This window comes from Pristis pectinata, chromosome 22 (genome assembly GCF_009764475.1).
Source record: "Pristis pectinata isolate sPriPec2 chromosome 22, sPriPec2.1.pri, whole genome shotgun sequence".
NCBI classification, from domain to species: Eukaryota; Metazoa; Chordata; class Chondrichthyes; order Rhinopristiformes; family Pristidae; genus Pristis; species Pristis pectinata.
In genome coordinates, this window is record NC_067426.1 from 38,314,950 (window position 1) to 38,324,750 (window position 9,801).

The following is a 9,801-nucleotide window of genomic DNA, read 5'->3' on the forward strand; positions in this document are numbered from 1 at the left end:
TTCAGTTATGAGCAGGAACTGAATACATTGTGGTGTTTTCATTGGAGAGGATGAGGGTGACGGGGACCTTGTAGAGTTATCTCATATAATCTGGGGCGGAGATGGTGAAGAACCTCTCCCCATTGCAGACATGCCTTTCACCGAGGGCATCAGAGGAAGAAGTTCCCCACGAAGAGGGTGGTTGAAATCTGAAGCCCACCCCTATGAGTGGGTGCTGGAGGCAGAGACTCTCGCGGTGTTTGACAAGTATCCAGACGAGCCCTGGAATCGTCAAGGCACTGAAGACAACGGACTAAGTGCTGCAGGAGAGTTTATTCTGGATTGGTACGATAGTCAGCATGGACATGATGGGCCAAAGTATCGGTTTATGTGCTGCAGAACCCTACGACTGTGAGTAGAGAAGAGCAGGTTAAAGTTCCTCTGGTAACGGAGGGGGACTGAGGGGAGAAATCCCACAGGGTAACACAGACTGAAGGGGGGGGGGGGTGAACAAGTTGACGTCACTTGGTGTGAACACGTCACCTGGGACATGCTGGGATGTGTCCTCGGTTGTCGTGGGAATCTGGGACAGAGTGACAGCAGGGAGCTGCACTTATTCGTTCAAACTTTTTCCCGGGAATAGGTGGGGGACAGAAATTCCTTCCCTGATCCAGTGACCTGCCCACAGTGAATAATAATTAATGAATTTGCAATGGGATGTCTTTTACACTCACTGAACGAACTAAATGAACCCAGGAAGCCTCACGCGAGTTAGCGGCAGCAGACCGCTCGGCCCCTCGTGATCGGCACAGATCGTGTTCTGAGGAGATTAAAAAATCTATAACCTGCGATGGCTGGGAATCGAACCCGGGTCCACTGCTTGGAAGGCAGTTATGCTCACCACTATACCACCATCGCTCGATGACAGAACCATAGAACCATAGAACCATACAGCACAAAACAGGCCCTTCGGCCCACCATGTTGTGGCGTCCATCAGACCACCCTCACACTACCTAACCCCTTCCTCCCGCATATCCCCCATCTCACATTCCTCCATATGCATAACCAACAAGCTCTTGAACCTGTTCAATGTATCTGCCTCCACCACCACCCCATGCAGTGCATTCCATGCACCAACGACTCTTTGGGTGAGAAACCTCCCTCTGACATCTCCCCTGAACCTCCCACCCATAACCTTAAAGCCATGACCTCTCGTCTTGAGCATTGGTGCCCTGGGAAGGAGGCGCTGACTGTCTACTCTATCTATTCCTCTCAATATTTTATATACCTCTATCATGTCTCCTCTCATCCTCCTCCTTTCCAGTGAATAAAGCCCTAGCACCCTAAGCCTCTCCTCATATTCAATATTCTCCAATCCAGGCAGCATCCTGGTAAATCTCCTCTGCACCCTCTCCAATGCCTCCACATCCTTCCTATAATGAGGCGACCAGAACTGAACACAGTACTCTAAGTGTGGCCTAACTAGAGTTTTGTAAAGCTGCATCATCACCTCGCGGCTCTTAAACTCAATCCCGCGATGAAAGCCAACATCCCATTGGCCTTCTTAACTGCTCTTTCCACCTGTGAGGCAACTTTCAATGAACTGTGAATATGAACCCCCAGATCCCTCTGCTCCTCCACACTGCCAATTACCTTGCCATTTACCCAGTACTCTGCCCTGGAGTTTGTCCTTCCAAAGCGTACCACCTCACACTTCTCCGGATTGAACTCCATCTGCCACTTGTCAGCCCAGCTCTGCATCCTATCAATATCCCTCTGTAAGCTCCGACAGCCCTCCACACGATCCACAACACCGCCTATCTTAGTGTCGTCCGCAAACTTACTAACCCAGCCCTCCACCTCCTCAATCTAAGTCATCTATAAATATCACAAAAAGTAGAGGTCCCAGAACCGATCCCTGCGGGACACCACTAGTCACTGCCTTCCAATCCGAGGGCACTCCTTCCACCACAACCCTCTGCTTTCTACAGGCAAGCCAATTCCTAATCCACACAGCCAAACTTCCTTGGATCCCTCGGCCTCTGACCTTCTGAAGAAGCCTACCATGAGGAACCTTATTAAATGCCTTACTAAAATCCATGTAAACCACAGCCACCGCACTGCCCTCATCAATCTTCCTGGTCACCTCCTAAAAGAACTCTATCAGGCTTGTGAGGCAAGATCTTCCCTTCACAAAGCCATGCTGGCTGTCCCTAATTAGTCCATGATTCTCAAGGTGTTCATAAATCCTATCCCTTAGAATCCTTTCTAACAGCTTACCCACCACAGACGTGAGACTCACCGGTCTATAATTCCCTGGCCTACCCCTATTACCTTTTCTGAACAAGGGGACAACATTCGCAACCCTCCAATCCTCCGGCACCACCCTCGTAGACAACGTGGACTCAAAGATCCTTACCAGCGGTTCAGCAATCTCCTCCCTAGCCTCTCGAAGCAGCCTGGGGAAAATCCCGTCAGGCCCCGGAGATATATCTGTCTTAATATTATTTAACAACTTCAACACATCCTCTATCTTGATATCAACAACCTCGAGAACATTACCCATACCAGCACTCCCTTCCGCATCATCAAGACCCCTCTCCCTGGTGAATACCGAAGAGAAGTACTCATTCAGAACTTCTGCCATTTCCGCCACCTCCAGGCACATTTTCCCACCTTTGTCCTTAATCGGACCTATCTTCACCCTAGCCATCCTTCTACCCTTCACGTACTTGAAAAAGGCCTTGGGATTTTCCTTAACCCTACTAGCCAAAGACTTTTCATGTCCCCTTCTAGCTCCCCTCAGCTCTTTCTTAAGTTCTTTCCTCGCTACCCTATATTCTTCACGGGCCCTGTATGAACCTTGCTGCTTATACCTCACGTATGCTACCTTCTTCTCCCTAACAAGTCGTTCCACCTCTCTCGTCACCCACGGTTTCTTCACCCTGCCATTCCTTCTCTGCCTCACCGGGACATATTTATCCCTAACATCGTGCATAAGATCCTTGAATATCGACCACATCCCCATGGTACATTTTCCTTCAAACAGGACATCCCAATTTACACTCCCAAGTTCTCTCCTTATAGCCTCGTAGTGAGCCCTTCCCCAATTGAAAAACCTCTTGTCCTCTCTGCACCTGTCCCTGTCCATGACAATTTTAAAGGTTATGGAGCCATGGTCACTGTCCCCCAAATGCTCACCCACCAATAGATCCTTCACCTGTCCCGGTTCATTTCCTAAAACTAGATCCAACATGGCATTCCCTCTAGTCGGCCTGTCAACATACTGCGTCAGGATGCTGCAGGAGATGCAGGTACTGAACCGTCTCCAGTGCTGTTTGACTTCTGTGACCAAGACCCGCCATCCTCCAGCAGACCGGAGTCACACAGCGTCCAGTAATTATTCAGCCGAGATCGGACCGAAGTGAGAGTCGACCCCTGAGATAGTCAAAGGGTAACAAATCGTTTCCTGCCTCACACATACCTCAACTAAAAAAAATTCCTAATTAGAAATATCCTTTCCAACCACACGCAGCTTGGCCCTAATGAGGGCCGCACCTCCGGCCAGTCCTTGAACACAATAAGTGACTGAATCGCTGGAGAATCCTGAGACCGCTCTGATCACACAGTGAGTTGGGTTTCTGCAAGATGCCAGTTAATTATCAACGAACAAACAGGGGGGTGATGCTGTGAACCCTCCGGTAAACTGACATCGGCATGAAAGTCCGCAGACACCTGTCGGTTCCTCGTTAGTACAGTGGTTAGTATCCCCGCCTGTCACGCAGGAGACCGGAATTCAATTCCCCCACGGGGAGATGGGTTGTCTGCTTTCAAGGTTAACTGGAAATACCGGAGAAATTTGAACAATAAAATGTAAAAGCGACAAAGAATTTGGTGTCGCAGTGATCAGTTCATTTTATATCCGGAATGTGGAACAGGCGTGTCCGCAGTGAGCCCGGGACGGGACAGTCTCCCGAAAAGGGACTTCGTGTTCATCTTCATGAACAGCCGAAACATTTTGCAGAGAACGATCTCAAGTGACGTGTTTTACAGCGGAGGGTCCCAGGTGTAAAGCCGCCCTGTCCCTCCCCCAGCCCCGGACTCTTCGCTCAGACTCTGACCAAAGTGAACTAGGGAAAGGTCCAGCTGGGCTTCGCTATGTGACGTCAGGCGAACAGGAGCGCATGCGCTGCTTAGCCCCATCCCCGCCCCTGATTGACAGCGGGCCGCAGAACATATGGGCTGCGTGTTGCAGCTCCGCCTGTGTGCGCCATTCCCTCAGCGAGCGGCGGGAGCGGGTTTAAAGTAGCCGGGAATGGAGAGCTCCCGGCCGGGGGGCAGCGCGCTGACAGTAGCCTCCTTCCAGCAGCGCATCGCTCAGGGAGCGGCTCCGCAGATGGGCTCAGGGACCGGCATGGAGTCCGGAACCGGGGCAGTGGAGGTGGCTGCTCGGGGGAAGAGGTAGAGGGGAGCAGCGACTGGGCCAGGAACATGGTGTGAGTGGGGAGGGAGAGGCCGTTCCTGGGATGGGGTGGACAGGGCGGGGGAGGCGGAGTGGGAAGGAGCTGCCGGTGACGGTCACTGCTGCTTCCTTCTCCCCAGACCAGGAGGGAAAGACCTCGGTTTGGTTCAAGTCTCTCCGTGTGTCTTGTTACTGGACAGTGTGTAGTGGACACAGAGCCAGGCACTCAGGTTGGGGGCTGTTTTACAAGGAGAGTCTGGTTGGTATTGTTTTATTATTATTACTTGTACCGAGGTAGAGTAAAAAGATTGTATTTCAAACCGATCGTACAGGTCAATTCATTACACAGTGCAATTACATCGAGTTAGTACAGAATGCATTGAGGTAGTACAGGTAAAAACAATAATAGTACAGAGTAAAATGTCACAGCTACAGAGAAAGTGCAGTGCAATAAGGTGCAAGGTCACAACAAGGTATATTGTGAGGTCAGAGTCAATCTCATTGTATAAGGGAACCGTTCAATAGTCTTATCACAGTGGGGTAGAAGCTGTCCTTGTCTGGTGGTATGTGCCCTCAGGGTCGTGTATCTTCAACCCGATGGAAGAGCAGAGAAGAGAGAATGTCTCGGGAGGGTGGGGTCTTTGATTATCCTGGCTGCTTCGCCAAGAGGTAAAGACAGAGTCCAAGGAAGGGAGGCTGGTGTCCGTGATGCGTTGGGATGTGTCCACAACTCTGCAGTTTCTTTCAGAACTCCTGGTGAGAAGCGTGGGGGACACAGTTTAAACAGCGGCTGTTTGGCTCCGGTTGAGCGGCGAATCCGCCAGGAGGGGTGAGTGGAAATGCGAGCTGTGTAAATCTCCCTGCTCCATGGACGGTCCCATTCCCGGATCCGTGCCAAGATGTGGTGGTGTGTGTGTCCCTCACTTATTGCAGGGCTGCCGCCCTCTGCTGGTCGGCAGAAGTTGAGAGCTGCAGCCCTGCAGCGGCCTTACACACTGGCACTGACAGCACCGGCCGCTTCACACAGCCGGCTGACTTTTACCTCTCTCTCACTGATCCCGTTTCCTTTTCCATCCCACAGGGAGGGACTTCAATCAACTCTGATGTTCCCTCCTCCCGAGGCACAAGGAACAGAGCAGCCGCTCCATCTCTCACACACCAGGTACGTTACAGAGCACAGAGACACCGACAGCTCACCAGTCCCACAGTGTCAGACAGCAGGGACATTCAGTCCCACACCGATCCCAAGAACCAGGCACACATTTACAATACAACGTAATTAGTGGGAGTGAACAGGGCTCCTTAACGATCAACAAGGTAACCTATATGTGGAATCATAAGATATCGATGAGGTCCTGGACACTTATTTCTCTTTTTTATTTACCGTGGAAAATGACGTGAATCACAGGGAACTCGGTACACAGATGTCTTGAGAAGAGACCACATGACAGTGGAGGAGGTGCTGGAGATCTTAAAATGCACAAAGGTAGATATGGCCCTGAGGCCTGACCAAGTGTATCCTGGAACATTGTGGGAAGGTCGGGAAGACATTGTGTGGCCCCTTGTGGAGATACTTGTTTCATCGAAAGCCACGGGTGAGGGTCCGGAAGACTGGAGTGAGGCTCATGTTGTGCTGTCATTTAAGAAGGGCTGCAAGGAAAAGTCTGGGAGCTACAGACTGGTGGGACTATCATCAGTGGTGGGACAGTTATTGGAGGGGGTTCTGAGAGACAGGATCTACCTGCATTAGGAAAGGCAAGAACTGAGTATGGATGGTCGGCATGGCTCTGTCTCTGGGAATTGAGTTTCTCGAAAATGGTCGATTTTTTTTTGAAGACGACCAAGAAGATAGATGAGGGAAGAGTGGTAGATGTTGTCTACATGGACTTCAGCAAGGCCTTTGGCAATGTCCCGCATGGTTGGCTGGTCTGGAAGTTGAATCACATGGGATCCAGGGTGATCTGGTCAAATGGACACAATATTGGCTTAATGGTAGGGGACAAAGGGTAACTTTTTAGAGTGGAGGCCTGAAACCAGATGTGCGCCACAGGGACCAGTGCTGGGTCTGCTGTTGTTTATATCTTAATTATTTATGTGAAAGATTTGTATGAGAATGTTGGTGGTGTGGTCAGTAAGATTGTAGATAATATTAAACTGGGTGGTATTGAGGAGGTGGAGGATTAATCAACTATAACTGTATTCATATCTTAAAACAGATGACAATTATGGCTGCTTGAAATACTGATTTTAAGAAGTGTCCTTCAGGCCAGAACAGCCACAGCACTGCTCTCCTGGGCTGGGTGCTGTGTGGTAATTGCTTTTTCTGGAACTTAATTGGTTATGTTTGACTATGGAGATGATGGTCAATCTTAACGGGAAATGGTAAGGTTGTCTCAAACAATAAAGTTGATACCTGCCTTTGTCTCACCCGATTGCAAAACGATTAGCTGAACCTAGGGTGTGAGGCTGCTCTTTGTCCATCTGCAGTAGCCCTTTGTCCGTTTCCTGCTCAACCAAGAACTCCGGCGCCTGACTCATTAAAGCGTGCGTGACAATGTTTGTATAAATTACTGTCTGGCCCCTCTGTACCTCAAAGAACCCCGCCGCGGACTCTGCCAGAGAGTAAGGAGGTTTCTCCCTAGCGATATATTGCTAAATAAACACGTTTGAATTAACCTGTGGCACTATGTGATTTACAGCAGACGGAAGTGGGAATTCAAAATCGGGTTAACAATTTAGCGAGCCAGCCAGTAGTCCAAGATGAGGTTTAGCAAGCGGCGTGAGCGATCGACTGGAACAACGACTACCTGAGACGGTAGGGCCCTGTTGGGTAGCCGGACTCCTGTCCGATCACTTCGCTTATCGAAAGCCCTCTGACGGTCTCCTCGCGACCCTGTCTGAGTGCCACAAGTAAGAGAACTGGGGTTAAAGTCAAGGGTATTCGAGGTTCATTTGTTGTTTGCCTTGGGCAACTTTTATATTATTGGGCTTGTGGACGCACCTGTTAACGTCAAGGGTTAATTTATGGTTTGGGGTTCAAGTCCCCAGTCAGGATTAGTTTAAGTTCGCGAGTTTTAACGTTTAGAGCTCTAGGTATTGAGATCGGTTCTCCATTACTACCAACCTGCCTTAGACCGGTTCTGAAGAGGGGAAATCCCCCACGGCAAGGTCAGGAACCTGGTGGGTGAAGGATCTGTACCGTAAGGTTAAAGAAAAAAGGAGATATTGAGAGAGTGAAAAAATGGGACAAATTCTCAATAAGTCTGGGTCCAATACCCCACTATCTAAACTATGTAAAGATGATCCAAAAAATGAGTATAACTTCTCAAACTATCGGCAGGCCTCAATAAAAAAATGGGAAATGAAATATGGTCATTAGGGGGAACCTGGGGAACCAAAAGGCAGAAAAGGCGATTTGGAACGCAAATACTAGGGAAAAATGGAAAATATTAATGTCTACTTGGAGAAAAACGGCCGAAGAGCTAACAAATAGATCTAAACAGAATAGTTGGGAACATAATGCACGTAGAAGAGGGATTAGTGTATGTGATGAGAAAGGCAATCCCAAGAGTTGGGAAGTTCTGAGGTCTCAGTGCGGAGACTACGATGCGGTGAGAAGCAGAAGGGAAAGGGAAGGGATGGATCAGAAGAATGAGGAACAACGTAGAAATAGTAATAAAACGAATAATAGCAAGGAGAAAGTGGAGGCACCTCCCGACATGTCTGGTGTGCCACTGCTGTTCTAAAATAATGATACGGACGAGAGTGAGGAGGATTGGAGGGTTCGACCCACATCCGCTATCTACCCCTCAATTTCACTGTCGCCCCCATATAATGTGGGTAGTCCGCAAACCATTACTGCCAGCCAAGTCCCGTCACAAGAACAGTCCCATGACCCGATTGCGTCCCGAACTAGAAATCAGTTTAGACAGAGAGAAGGACCGCCTCCGAACGGTTCTAAAGCCACAGACCTACGGCAGAACCTTTTGGTAGGGGAAAGACCTGTAATAGATCTTCAGTCGGACAACGATTACGACTCCGATTCTACCACTAATAGTTATGACCCTAGAGGTCCCGACCCATCACTTATGCCGAATAAGGGGAAGGGAATTAAGGCTAAAAAAAGCTCCACAGTAGGAGTGTCCCCAATCCCGATCCAGCCCGAGCGCCTACTAATCACACGATCCAAATTTACACCCCTTGGAAACCTCAGGAGTTGTGCCTAATCATGAGACAGGCTCCCTACCGTAAAACCAACCCGGAGGATTTCATAGATTGTATCATTGAAACAATTCAGACGTACCAGGCAACACCCCAGGGTCCTTTTAGTGTTTGTTGCATGACCCTTACAACTGTAGAGGCAAATAGGTGGAAAGCGCACTTGGGTAACTACGCGGACTGGAAAGCCTTCCAAACGGCCGTCCAGGCTCCGAACCAGGTAGACACCATTAGAGCTGCCCTGCTTAAGACCCTCCAACAGCCCATTGACATAGTTAAGGTTTTAGAATGCCGACCGAAACAGGGTGAGGACGGTCCAGATTTTTGTGATCGTTTCTGCTCACTTTACAGCACCTATGCAGGGGACGACGCCTATAACAGAGGCAATGCCTCCCCTCAGTTTCACGTCCTCCTACTACAATGTAACCCAGCTGTCCGCACTAATGACATGAATTGGCCTGACAATACACGACAAAATATGATAAAGGCCCTGGTCTACTTCTGGAACAACGGGCTCGATTCGAAAGCCACAAGGGTAAAACAGGAGATGGTCCAAAGTCCCCCTCGGCCCCCACCTACCTGTTCCAATAATACAGAATACCAAATGGAGCCGCAGTTTTGCTCTCCAGGATGGGTTGACCGGTCCGATAGATGGTATGCAATGCGCCCCAACGGCCCAAGAGCCCCAGCATACCGACCCCTCAAGCGCCACCACCGCACCATCGTAATTACCCAGAGGACCCCCAACAATCCGCACCGGCAAGTGCTTCAGAGTGCTACCAGTGTGGAACACCTGACCATTAGTGGCGGAATTGCCCCCACTACCAACGACAGGCCAGACCCTCCGGCACACGGCAGCCTTTCTCAACTAGAAACCCATTCTCCGCCTGACTAACCATAGGAAGTAGCCACTCCATGTACCCTGCCCTCACCGATAACCCAGCCGATGAACCCATCGTCAATTTATTAGTCGAAGGGAAACCGATCCCCTTTATGATAGATACAGGGGCCAATACTTCGACCCTTGAAGCTACCTGCATGGACCACCATGATTTTAAACTTTCCACGGCCACGATCTCATTGAGCGGGCTGGAGGGACAGGAGAGGTCCTACCTATTAACTGAAACGTTACGAGTGAAAT

General features: G+C 49.7%; 1 non-coding gene across 1 annotated transcript; it reads right to left on the reverse strand.

Moving 5' to 3' along the window:
• Nucleotides 1-825: 825 nt before the first annotated feature.
• Nucleotides 826-897, reverse strand: trnag-ucc (transfer RNA glycine (anticodon UCC)). The gene has a single exon. It is a non-coding gene; the product is annotated as a tRNA-Gly (tRNA).
• Between the last annotated feature and the right edge of the window lie 8,904 nt (nucleotides 898-9,801).